At 46.0% G+C, this 13,896-nt stretch overlaps 1 protein-coding gene across 1 annotated transcript in view; it reads left to right on the top strand.

Annotated features, from left to right (window-relative positions):
• The first annotated feature begins 7,148 nt into the window (after nucleotides 1-7,148).
• HOXD3 (homeobox D3) overlaps nucleotides 7,149-13,896 on the top strand; it is a 61,479-nt gene continuing 54,731 nt past the window's right edge. The window contains exon 1 of the mRNA XM_042474008.1: nucleotides 7,149-7,373. The gene's annotated coding sequence lies outside the window, so the exon portion shown is untranslated. The remainder of the gene's footprint in view (nucleotides 7,374-13,896) is intronic.

The following is a 13,896-nucleotide window of genomic DNA, read 5'->3' as shown; positions in this document are numbered from 1 at the left end:
TGAGTTATATCAATGAACGCATAGGTTGAGATGCGGCAGAAGCAAGTGCCATTAAATATAAGGGGGCTTCCAGTCATATCAATGTTTGAAGTTCTTCCCCCTCCACACCTTCCAGTATCACGTTGATAATGAGCTTCCAAAACAGGAGAAGTGACCCGTGTACTAAATTAGGGGTCCAATGCCTCTGGCCTCTGGGCCTGCAGCATCTCAGTTTCTTCTAGGGCATTTGACTGGCCACCAGCCTTAGCCAAAAGGTTAAGTTGGGGTGGCCTGAATGTAATGCAGTGGCCACTACAGTTAAATGAAAATAATGTTCTTTGTACGGTTCTGCGCAAGGGACCCCACCTCCTTCAGTGGGAAATAATTGTAGGCAGGTAGGGCAAAGGTAGCCCCAGGAGGGAAGTGAAAAAGGCCTACTGGAAGGGAGTGTGAAGGTGATCAGACCTCCATGGACCTCTTCTGCTACTAAGGCTGGCATCAGCACTGCAGAAATAATCCAGTTGACACCACTTATTGCCATGGCCAATGCTAAACGGATTCTGGGTTTTGTGAATATATAGCCCTCTGTCAGAAAGCTCATAGTGCCTCAACAAACGACAAACCCCAGACTTCCACTGCATGTAGCCATGATGGTTAAAGTGGACCCAAACTAGATTATTTATCCATTGCAGATGAGCCTAAGTGTCTATTAAAGGGTGCACTAATAGGGTCCGGAAAGGTAGGGAGGTTTATTTGTTTAGTGTGCTGCATACTTTGTAGAATTATGAGTAATTTGAGTTCCAGATTAAAAAAATGAACCATAATGTATAGCATTCTTTTATTATTTTATTTTTAGTTCAAGGATTTATATCCCACTTTTCTCTCCCACATGAGTTTAATGGGTTACAAAATTATTTTTTAGGTAACAATCTAAACCACAATACCATGGCACAGAAATTCATCATTCCAATTTTATCCAACGTGAGTCTTGATAAGACTACTTACGGCAGTAAAGTAGATTCAGGCGTTTTTGTAGTAATTGTATGTTGATGGTGCTTTCTCACTGCAGCTACTAAAAATAGCTTCCCCTACATCGCTGTACATATATGATCTCTTGCCATCCTTAACAGGACCGCAATATTATTTGCACCTATAGACAAGAAGGTGTAGTGGAATTGATTTTTCTGATGTAAGAATACGTGTAAACTCTTAAATCATTTCAAATATAAGTGGCTTCTAAACGATCCAACCCATTTCATAGAAAACCAGACATAGCAAACTAAATACTGCATCTAGACAACCAAACTGCAACTTCTGTGTCTCAGTCTCCATGTGCCACAACATCCTTTTGCTTTCTTTATTCAACTAACACGGCTATATCTCTTGTAACGTTAAGTTAAGACTTAACATTTATAATCCCAGCATAGAAGCAAATGATGCCCAAATGTCTTCAGTGAACTGGTGGTGGGAGTGCCATATTTTTCCTGCTGGATGGGTGCCATGGCATGCAATCTACTTGGAATTCGGCAGGAACTTCGCTGATTCAGTGGCTTTTATGCTTGCCTAGTGGAGTGGTTCACTCTACAAGAGGATGTGTAAGGAAAAGAATTAAAAATCTAAATATGTTTTAAAAAAGAAACCCAGTGACATAAAATGGCAAAAAAAAAAAGGTTGAAACCCTTACCCTAACAAATGCAGAAATAGATGAAATCAAGAGATGCCCTTCCCAAACAATGCTTGAAATCTATTTTCACTGGCGTATTTTTATTGACATGCGAAGAGATATTTTACATTCACCCCTATATTATGTTTTCAGCCCCCAGTACAAATGAACAGGATTTATTTTTTCTTGACTCTGTGCAGCGGGTCTTACTGAATCAACCCTCCACTGAAATGGAGCCATCAGCCCCAGCTGGCCCAGCTTCTCCCGGCCATTTTCAAGAGAGCTGCTCTAGGGTGACCAGGACATTTCCTACCTTCCAATTTTCTATCAGGAGGAATTCCAAAATGTTTCCATTTTGAGCATGAGGACCAGCGTGCATAGTGGGTGTAGTGTTGGAATAAGACCCTGGAGACCAGGTTCGATTCCATGCTTGGCCACGCAACCCACTGGGTACTTTGGCAAGTCACACTCTCTCACCTCAGAGGAAGGTCATAGCAAACTCCTCGGACAAAATCTGACCAAGAAGCCCCATGATAGGCTCCCCTGAGGGTCATCGTGTAAGTCGAGAAAGACTTAGGGGCACACAACAACAAAAGGAAAACTATATTTATATGAGTGTTTTTTAAGCATTTATTTGGTCATGCCCCATTTTTTCTCGAAGGGCCTCCATTTTGCGGTTCCTTGCCTCCTGGCGTGAGGAGGACACTTTGGTCACATGGGGCTGCTCTGGGCTAAACCCTGCAGGTCAAGAAAAGAAGGAAAGTCCTAGCCTCCTCCTCCGGCCGGAAGCCTCGGCTTTGCTTTTCCTGGAGGGAGAGGGTCTTGAAAGGCGCGCTCGAGGGGGACTGCTTTGGAAACGGCCTTAATTGCAATCGAAGGCAAAGGCAGCAGAGCCAAAAATTGCATCTCGGACGACCTACAAACCCTTCGGAAGCCTAAGGCCCATCATTCCCCATTTTCTTTGCTTCAAGGGATAGGACCCCCAGGGACAGATGTCCCACGTAAAGAAGGACAAGGCACAGCAAATGTTGGGCCTTCAAAGAAAACTATAAAGCAAAAACACTCATATAAATGTCCTCGCAAACGGAAGGACATTTTGGAATTCCTCCTGGAAGGAAGGTTGAAATGTAGGACAGACCCGGGAAAAGGAGGGGTCTGGTCACTCTGAGGAGCCCTGGTTTACCCAAAGAATTGAACCTCTAGCCAGGCAGCTCTTTCTCTTGTGTTTCCTTCTCAAATTGGAAGCATTCCTTCCTTCTCTCCTCCATACCCTCCTCTCCCTGCTCATTTTTCACACCTGGTGCTTCACTGGATGCATTTTCCCCTCTTTGCAAACCATGCTGTGTTGCTATGTCCACTGAGCCTGGGCCAAATACGCCCCTTGAACCCCAATGCACCTCAGCCAAGTGCTCAATCCTGGCCGAATCAGGGCCATTGTTGTGCGTTTTGTTTATTCTGGAGCAGTAGTGTGGGTCCTGCCCCTATCCAAAACCTTGAAGCCCACTGACTGTCCTCCTCTTTGAAAAAGGAGCAAAATCAGCAGAATTAGTAGGTTTTTATGTTCAAGCCCTGATCTCCAGTGTAGCAACCAACACCAAACCACTACACCAGGCTGGCTTTCGTTTAGCTCTGGTCAATTCCACTAGAGCCGCTGTGGTGGTTTGGGCATCGGACTAGGACAACGGCTCAGCCATTGAAACCCATTGGGTGGCCTCTGCGGTCTTAAGCCTTAGGGTCGCCTTAAGTCGGAAAGGACTTCAAAGCACACAATCCCGCAGTTAGTTTAGCCGTGGAATAGTTTTCCTGGAGGTTCTTCTACCCCTAAGGATGTCGGAGGCGCTACTCGGCTTCCGAAGGAGTCCCTCCTTTCCTCCCCCCCCCCAAACGCCCCCCGAAACGGCTCCGGAGTGGGCTGGGAAACTCGGCCACGTAGAGAAACTGCGGCAAAACCTGGGAAGCAAACATTTTGGCGCATGAATTTGCATAAAGCCGTCGCAGTGGGTCAGACTGCAACTCCTTTCTGCGGAGTGGGGAGGAGAGACCCCCTTTTCCGCAGCCTTCTTCAGGGGTGGGAGGCATCCAGCCCTCCCCCCAACGCAAACCCAACTATCTCTGCCAGTTATTGGTAAACATCTTTGGGAGGAAAGGCAAGCCTAGGTATCGCGTTCCTCAAAGCAAAGTCTCGCTGAGTTTGTCGGGACTGACCCAGGTAACTGCGGATAGGATGTTGCCGCAGAAGGCATCAGGAAAAAAAACTCCTTTGAAGGAGAGGCCATTTGAGTGTTCAAAAGAGACCAGCCTTCTACCTAGGGAAAAAAGAAAGCTTACCTGTATTCATCCAGTATTAATTACCAAACTGATTAATGCTTCTGAAGATTGAGCTTTGAATTTGGGGAGGGAATCCTGTATTTTTGCTACACATTCTTCTCCGCAAACATTCAGTGTGCTTTGCAGTGTTTTTATCAATGCAGTCATCCACAAATCTGGCTTCGACCTGTGTGTCCATCTAATGAAAGCCATCCAACTTTAAAAGAAAAGAAAGAAAAAAAAAAGTGGGAGGAAAGCCGTCCAATTTTAAATGAAAAAGAAAAAGAAAAATTGAGGGAAAGCCATCCAACTTAAAACAAAAGTGGGGAGAAGCCATGCAACGTTTACGCCTCCCTAGGAATCTGTCGGTGTTTTTATCTGTAAGCCAGCGACATATTGGAAAGGGAGCGACTGTCTTCTTCCCGGGTTTATTCCCGGTCTAAACGTCCTTAAAGCAACGAAGATTGTCAAACGTTGAAACCAATTCCACACCATATTACTGACTTAGCACCAAATCTCTAGCAGATCGAACCTATCCAATTACCAGGAGAAACACTGTCTGAAATGTACCGTTTAGTTAACACAACAACCCCAAAACAGGTACAAAAATAGTCAGTGCCGTTCTCTTCCCGACCGGCAGCTCTAGGGCAGAGCGAGGAGTATTGCACTGGAGAGTGATGTTGGGTTTGCTCTTCTTTTTTTCCCGGGTCTAAGAATGAATTTCTCGGTCGGATGGTTTATCTCCATAGATACATAAATACTCCGGTGCCTAACATACACATTGTAGAATGATGGCTACTGCCAACCTCATGTTTTCCCTTGGAAGGAAGGACAGCCGCGCTTAGGAGCCCCCAATACATGTCAGTGGTTTCAATCGCAGTGGTCCAGCCTCCCTATTGTACAATGTCCAGACAGGGCAACAACTCTATGGGGCTAGGAGCTTCCAGAGTTATAGGTCTGGGGACTTGATTTAGTAATGCAGTCGGCTCTCCCCTCAAAGCATTCACCACCTGAAAAATGTTTTTTTTAAAAAAAATAATAATCCAAAAAGCAAGCCTTGGTTTTGCCATTTCATATAAGGGACACCATTCTATAATGTCATTGCATTTTATGGGACTGTAGCATCTGTGGATTTAGTATCCCTGAAGGGTATCCAGCGGATATCAAAGGCCTACTGTATGTGATTTTAGGTTTGTAAGCTTTGGGCAAGAAGAGAAGAACCTCGAATCGTTTTCAGGGGCAGAGCTGCTCGAAACACAATGGCCGCGAATTGGGGCCGCCTGCGACCTCCAGGCCCCAAGTCAAAGAAAACGAAAGTCCGATTAAACCTGTCAAAGCGATTCTGTTTCCACCCCCTTCGGGTCCCCAGACCAACCACCCATTTCGTAATCGCGGACCAGTTCGGTTCGGCGGGGTTTCTTTGGAAGAGGGGATTTCAGGCCAGGTCCGTGGCTGGCCTCCCAGCCCAGCCAAAAGGTTGGTTGTTGCTTCTGCCAGGCTCCAAAACGTCCTGCAATGCAAGAGGAAGATAGACCCATCCTGTAAGTGTGTGTGTGTTGCGTGCGCGCGCAATCCGGGTGTGTTTCCATCCTACACCCAAGGGACGATTCAACAACACCCCCACCCCAAAATGGGGCTAGAATCAAACTTCCCAGCTGCTACAGTACTCAGGTAAGTGGAGCCATTGAGTTGAATTCCGCCGACTTTCTTTTCATGGAAACTCTTCCCCATCTCCTCTCTCTCTCTCTCTCTCTCTCTCTCCTCTCTCTCTCTCTCTCTCTCTCTCTCCTCCTCTCTGCCCCCCTCCCCGATCTGGGGCAAGCAAGCCGGAAGGGGGACGGGGGGGATGCAAACTGTTGGGGATCTCTGAAGCGGTCTCTCTGAATAACAGATTCTCCCTTTTGAGCTGTGACCTGTATAGGTACCCATTGGGGAATAAAAGCAGCACAGCGAGAAGAGAATGGGGGGTATTGGGGGGTCTGAGGGAGGAAACAACCACACACACACACACACCACACAGAGAAAATGCAGTACGAGCTTGTGGCCTAGGAGGAATGCCGCCTCTCCCCGCTTGGATGTGTGCGGTGTGTATACCTGCACACACACACTGAAAGGAATACTGGCCAGACACACATTGCAATAAACATTTACACAGATTATTAAAAAGCAACCAATAGCATTTCTCCAAGTTTGTCCAGAAGGCTGCAGCTAATTTCTATCTGTCTTGTCTGTCTTCTGTGTGTGTGTTGTGTGTGTGTGTGTTAATGAGGAGGGGGGAAGGTGGTTAACAAACAATATATATGGTGAGCAAAACCTTTGAGCTCCCTTTCAGTTGCTAAAATGAAAGTGAGCTGCATGAAGGTGGCCCTTGGAATGCACCGTTCTCAACATTTTTCAGTGATGATGGTATAATCCCTCGCGAAGGCCCTGTGGTGGTAGGGTCTTATTAACAGGACTTGTTAAACAGGACTATAGTAAAAACACTACTCTACACTTTTAATATTTGTGTGTGTGTATATAATTTTTTTATGGCGGAATGCAGCCCAACTCAGCCCCTACCTCAGTCAAGGGAAAGAAAAGGAGGTGGGAAGGTGGAATAATGAAGGAGGGAGAAAAGGCGGAAAGAAAACAAACCAGGAGAAGGGAGAGAGACATTGCATTTGCATTTCTCTTTTTCGAAAAGAAAGGGAAGGCGGAGGGAGGGAGGGAGGGGGGAACCGCAAGGAATTGCAGTAAATTCCTTTTTGTTTGAAGAAAATTTACAACGCGGTAATAGACCTTTTACGACCTGTTTGGGTCCGCCATTGGCTGCGGCTGGTCATGTGCGGCCCAGGGCTTTTGCAGGGGCCCTTTCCTCCATCCTCCCCCCTTTCTTTCCCTTTCCTCTGTTCTCTTCCCTGGTTTCCCTGGCGAATTTCTCCCCCCCCCCCCCCCCCCCCCCCCCCAGCGGTGCCCATGCCTCCTTCCATTGGTGGCGGTGGGTTTCTGGGTTGCAAATGCCTCCCAGGACCTTTGTCTGCGGTGAGATCTAGCAACCCAGTCTCCCTCAGGCTCCGGTTCCGACCCAGTTGGGTCCGAGGCTCTTTGAAACAACGCACCTTCCACTCCTCCTTCCACCCCCCCCAAGTCGTAGCAGAGAGAGGGGCAGAGGAGGGAAGGGAAGGGGGGAGAGGAGGGTGGGCGGGGAGCTGGGGCCCACGGAGGCTGAGCTTCCGCCACTTTGCCATCCGGGCGGCTTGTTTATCCAGCCAGGTCTCTTCCCTTCCAGCCCTACCTGTCTCTTTTCCCCTCGCCCCCCTCCTCCTTTTTGTTTTGTTTCCTTCCTCCCCATTTTCCCCCGGATCTCGGATTGCTACCCAAAGGCAGTCATGGATTACGGAGGCGCGCCTCGGGTCTTCGCCCTGCCAAGCTTGCAGCCAAATGGGTAAGGCTTTCGTGCCATTCTTGGTGGCTTTTTACAAATACTACTCCTACTGCTACTAGTAATAATAATAATTTAAAAGGGATTTATGGTTTCTGACTCGTCCTCTTGGCCGCGGGGGGGGTTTCCTTTGGCTCTTAGGCGACCCGATCGAAAAGAGAGCCATAAAAGCGAGTGAGGAGAGGAAGCGGGGGAGGTCACGCCTTGTGTTTTTGTCCAGGCTGGCTGCGAAGCAGGGTGGCCAGGCAGGGTCCTCCCTCTCCAGGACATGTCCTACATTCCATCCTTTCTGTCCAAGAGGAATTTCCCAAACGTCCTCCATTTTGAGGACGACTATACAGCCTTGAATTTACATTTCTGCGAGGGTTTTCCATATCTCCTTCATTTCCCAAGTCAAAGAGGTGGCAGGGGGAGCCGTCGTAGCAGAGTGACCAGAGATGTCTTCGACGCAAAGGAGCACAAGGCACCGCAAAATGGAGGTGTCTCGTCCTACTTTGCGGGGAAGACCTCTGTGGCCCCTCTGCCACCTGCTTGACTCCAATGCGGAGGAAAGGGCGGGGAGGGGGGCAGTTTAAAAGGAAAGGGTTTTGGGAGAGTATGAGGGGGCGGCCAGGAGGAGGTGTGGGGAAAGCCACAGCATCCTAATGGAAGGGTCACTAAGAAAAGGAAATCTTTGAAAGGAGGGAACGAGGAGTTCAAATCTCTCCCCAACAAAGCTCCTGGGTGCCTTGAGGCGGCGGCGGGGGGGGGGTCTCATCCTGATCCCCTCCACAGTGATTTTTGATCCGAAATCCCCTCTGCATGCCTCTGAATAGCAACAGGTGGCCTTTCCTCCCTCTTCCGGGTCATTAAGAGCCAACCAAGCCAGGCTCTCCTCCTTCCTCGCCTCTTTCCTCCCCTACTCGGGTTTTTAAAATCCATTTATGATTTTTCGGCACCCTCACGAGCAACAATGCAAAGGGATCCGCTCAGAAGGCACCCAGCTTTGTGGACGAGAACACGAGTGGGCCTTGGGTTTCCCTGGCGAGGCAGAAAACGAGGCCAAAGGTTTGCTATAATGGAAATGAAGGTGTCTTTTATTTTTAAGCTCTGCTTTGCGGGTTGGCGGTGCACGTTGCGTGTTTGGGTGGCTCTCTCTGTGTGTATTTGTGTATGCAATTCTTTCCCCTGTTGTGTAATGTTTCAGGGGTTGTCTGGTGTGGTCCCTTCCTAAGTCCTTTTCTACAGTTCTCAGCTGTTTGGCAGGAGAATGAAAATATTGTGTGATGTGAAGAGACTATACTGTATATTGCCTTTGAAAACGAGTCCAAGATGGCCGCAGAGGAAAGGGGGCTTTTCTGTGGCAGTAATACAGATAACTTCTGGAATAAATGCTTTGTGGACTGTCTTTTTTGTTTTGTTTTGCTTTAGTCTGGCGAGAGAAAAGGATGTTGTCATGTCAATATATTTCTGTGCCATTAAAGAGAGAAAGAAAGAGAAGTCTATATCGGTTTTCTATAGACTTGTCTTTGCTCCTCGGTCTGTGGGGGCTGATCGGAAGATCTACTGTGTTTTAACAACATTAATGTGGGAGAAAGAGGGATAAATGAACATAGGGAAGGCTAAATCCCATTGCTACTCCCACCTCGAAGCAATGCGTTTGTTGATTTAACAAATCCCATTCATTCGATGGGGATTCGCTTTGGTTGGATTGGCCCGCTTAAACTCTCCCTTTCATTGCAATATTAACCATATGTTTGGGGCAGAAGATAAATTATTTCTGTTGGAATTACTGTTAAGTATGCAGAAGGTTGCAGGCGATGAGTTATTTTCCCCTAGTAAATTTTTATAGCGCCGTCATTTGAATTTAGAGCTTTTTTATTGCTTGTAGTTTAAGATAGGACCCAGTATGATTGCCTTCTTTTAAAAGCGTTTGGTGCTGCCTAGACACGTCTTTCAAAAACAGTAAATTGTTTCCGAGAGGAGATTTGCCGTTTGATTATCTCACTGAAAGCAGTATTCCTTAATGTGACAGGTAAAACTGTTTACGTTTCTTTTACACCAGGTTTTGCTTTGGGGCCTTATTCACCTCTCTCTGTGTGTAAGAATGACAGATATTATGGAATGGGAAGATAATTTACGGGGGGACAACAACAAACCCTCCTCTTCTTAATTTAACAGTACTTATGTTGAAAAGATCCGTTTTGTTCTGAATTGCTGGAAATCTCCCTCTTACCTTGTGAACTCGGCTTTTCTTATTTGTCAGCCATCTCTGCAGAATGCATGTTTTTGACTTATTAGCAGACAGTCTAAAGTGGGAACAAAACGCCACTACAAGGCAGGAAGGTTTTCCTAGTTTGCAATAAACACTATACTGTAGTTTAATGGTCTTGGTCCACAGCAGAAAGAGGCATGCAAGCCAAGCAAAAAAAAAAATATCCCTAAATAAGGCTGCCCACTTTTGCCTCTGGTGTAATGCGTCTTCCCTCCCCCACAGACACAACACTGCATTTATTATAGTTGGAGAGGCATCACAGATGGTAGGTAGTCTCATTTCAGTTTCCCCTTTTCTCTCATTTGTGGTTGGGTTTTTACACCTGTTTCATAGTAGGATTAATACAACTGCCCATCCACCCCACTCCATAATCTAGTTAACACAAAGGACTTGGCCAGGTTTAAGAGACAACAACAGCAACTCCCCAATTTTAATACAAGGCAATGAAACAGAATATATTCACATTTTCCAGTATGATTGGTTAGAGGACCCTGCTGTTGAACCCCCTCTTCAGAGTTCTTATTGTAAATACGTTTCATTAATTGGACTAAAATACCACATACTTCTAGACAGTATTTTTCCTCATCAGACGACAGGTAGGTGTACACATATTGCTAGGTCTCTTTACCTTTTGCATGTATATGGGTTTACCTTAGGGTTGCCATATGTAAAAAAAAGATGACTTGGAGGCACATAACAACAACAACAACAAAGTACCTTCAAGTCACTTGGTGACTCCATTGATTTCATGGGGTTTTCTTAGGCAAGGAATTAATACTCAGAGGTGATCTTGCACTTCCTTCCTCTGAAATATAGTCTACAACACCTAGTATTCATTGACAGCCTTACATCCAAATACTAACCAGAGTCTACCCTGCTTAGCTTCCAAGATCAAAGGGAATCTGGTGCCTTTAGGGCATATCTTTACTAAGAACAAAGCACAGTTGGGCTTAGTGAGAACTTCCAAGAGCCATTGAAATCAATGGATTTGTTTCGAGAGTTATGTTTGGGAAATCTGGCTAATTCATTCTATATTTTTGGAGAGAAGGGTCATTAAACTGATGCCTTAACTGGAGACCTCAGAGAGTAGCCTCTTGTTTATCCTCACCCAAGGAAAGTATAACCAGTGGCCACCATGGGTAGTTTATTAAGCCTTCAGAAATTATATATATTATATATATTATATATATATATATATATATATATATATGGGCAAGGGTTTATGGACGGGGCAGGGGAGAGAAACATCTGCGTCTCCTTTTTAGTTAGAGACATCATACCCAAAATAGTGTGTGTTTCTGTTCCTCAAAGTTCAGATACACCTCTATCTATCTATCTATCTATCTATCTATCTATCTATCTATCTATCTATCTCTATCTCCATGTTGTTAATGATTTAACCGTGTTAATGATTTAACTGTGGTGTGTGCGTGTTTGTGTTTTCCAGAGGAATACACTTCTCCTGGACTGCTTTATATGGTTCTGAAGCTGGGGGTGGGAGAGAGGATCGGAACAAAGACAGTATTTCACTCCCTGCTTGGCAGGCAGCTGTTAAAGGTATTTACAGCTCCACTGCATTGCGGCACTGAATGCTGCGACTGCGAGAGTTGGAGCTAAAAAACAGGAAGTGGAGGGGAGGAGGAGGAGGAGGGGGGGGGGGGAGCCGCCATAAACGTGTGAGATAGAGACCCTGAGACAGAGAAAAATAAAAGGAACCCCTAGGTAACAGATTAGGACGAATTAAAATGATCTCCTTTCCACTGAGCAGCTTCTGGAACACAGGAAAACTGGTCTTCTCTTCCTCAGAAGAAACTGTCCTCCAGGAACTGTTCACTGGGGTGGATCTGATTTTGTGGTGGGTGAGAATCCTCCAGATAAGAAAGGGCAGAGGCAATTTTAGGAGGCGCCCCTAATAATAATAATAATAGCAATAATAATAATATTTTTTATTTATATCCCACCTTTCCCTGCAGATCTCCCATAGATGAGGGGTAGAATGGTTTTTTTTAATCTTTGGGGGTCCAGAGAGTTTCTGTCTTGGGGGGGAAGGGGAATGGGACTGAGAAGGTTGCCCCAAAAGATGGAAATGAGATCTTTTGTCCTTTAGGAAGAAGATACCGAAGACTTTGGCTGCACCCACACTGCAGGAATAATTCGGTTTGACACCACTTTAACTGCCATGCCTCAATGCTATGGAATTCTATTATTAAATTACCATAGCACTGAGCTGTGGCAGTTAAAGTGGTGTCAAACCGGATTATTCCTGCAGTGTGGGTTCAGCCATTGTTTAAGTGCTCTTTGAAGGAAGCCTGAGCTTTACTTTCTTCAAGGAACCTGATCATTATCCCACCTCCCTCCGTTTGTTTATGCATTAAAAAAACAATCAAGGCTGGGTAGCAGGGTTGTCTTGGCTTCTTGGATAGTCAATAAATCGGCCAAAATAGTGGACAAAAATCCTCACTGGGGGTTGGGAAGAGAAACACTCCACTTCCTTTGAATCTCTGAGGTTATATTCCATTTGACCGAATGGGTTGTAATCCGCCAGAGCTCTGCCTGTAATAAATCTGTGAGCCTTAAAGGTGCCACAAAGCGCTTTGTTCTTTGGCTGCATCAGGGCTCCTACCCTTTTGAAAACTCTTCCTTTTGAAATGAACCCTTCCCAAGGTTGAGATTGTACAAGTAGTAAATAATCTGGATTTGGGGTTTTTTCCCCCTTTAAAAATCGGATTCATCTCAGAGTAGCCTCATAATGTGAATATGATGGAGGTACAGAAAGATAACCTCCTGAAGCCTCTTGCGTGGTGGTTGATGCCCCTGAAATCGTTGGGTCTTTCCACCATGCAAGTGGGTTTGGCACACTGGGAGCCCTTGGCCGAAATCCAGCATGGAGTCTGGCCTGGTTTTAACTCCTGTGGCTGTCAAGGCGAATGGCGCTGGATTTTGGCCATTACAGAGAAGGAGGAGATGGTGGTGGTGGAGGTAGGGGCCATAAAAGTCTGCTTCCTGTCTGTGAAATATTGGTGTCTTTGTTGTCTGCTGTTGGTTGTTTGGTTCTCAGTCAGGTGGAGGTTTTTATGATTGTTTAAAGGAATCTATTTCTTTGTTTCAGTCTCATTCTGAAATGGGCCAGACAGCAGGTCTGCCTTCCTCCTATTATTCTTTTTATGTGACTCCGACTTATGGTGACCCTATCCTAGGTTTTACTGGGCAAGATTTAGCCCTCTAAACCTGAGGGAGTGTGACTTGCCCAAGGTCACCCAGTCGGTTTCCATGCCTGAATGAGGATTTGAACCCCGGTGGATCAGAGTCCTGGAGTCCAAAACACACTGCAGAAATAATCCAGTTTGAGACCACTATAACTGCCCTGGCTCCATGCCAGGGAATTCTGGGAACTGCAGTTTTGTGAGACATTTAGCCTTCTCTGCCAGATTGCTCTGTGCCACAATAAACTACAAGTCCCAGGATTCCTTAGCACTGAACCAGGGCAGTTAAAGCGGTCTGAAACCGAATTGTTTCTGCAGTGGGTTTCGGACCGTAGTCCAAATCGTTACAACAGGCTGGGTCTCACATTAAGTAGAAGGGAAAACATGATGTTTCAGGGGTTTAAACTACCGGAGAGACCGACAGAGGCTCAGTCTGAATGTCAGAGGAAAATGTCGCATCCTGAATGGAACTGGAAGCCCTTTTGCCTTTGAACCGGTGCCAGCATATGCTGTTTCCTGTTTGCCAGTCATTCTCTTATTCATATATATACACACACACACACACACACACACACACACACACACACACAGAGAGAGAGAGAGAGAGAGAGAGAGAGAGAGAGAGAGAGAATGACCGAACAAACTGGGGGGAAAAACAACCTTTCTGCACAGGCACACGTGTGAATGGGCCAACAGGAAGCACAAGTGCCTATTCCTCTGATTGTGTCCCTCTCTCTGCCTTCCTGTATCGAAAGACGTGGCTGCTGCCACTGAATGCAAAACCCCAGAAGATCTGTCTACCTTTGGCACCGCGCATACCTCTCCCTTGAACAATTGCCGCTGCTTTTCCTCAGCAGCTCAGCCAAGGAGGCATTCCTGCATCGGCGAACAAAACAACTCAACAATGCTTTTCCTGCCAAAAAGCCTGTTTGTTGGCCAGCACTATTGAAAGGAAGAAAAAAGCAAGCAGATGTTAAATAAATATAGTGCGGCGCCGAATTAAACGGGGATTCCCGCAATTATTGAAATATTATGTGAAGGCATTATAGCTAATTCTTCTTCCTTTCCT

Source organism: Sceloporus undulatus, chromosome 1 (genome assembly GCF_019175285.1).
Source record: "Sceloporus undulatus isolate JIND9_A2432 ecotype Alabama chromosome 1, SceUnd_v1.1, whole genome shotgun sequence".
NCBI classification, from domain to species: Eukaryota; Metazoa; Chordata; class Lepidosauria; order Squamata; family Phrynosomatidae; genus Sceloporus; species Sceloporus undulatus.
Note: the sequence above shows the minus strand (reverse complement) of the source record. Positions and strands in the feature narration are given on the sequence as shown.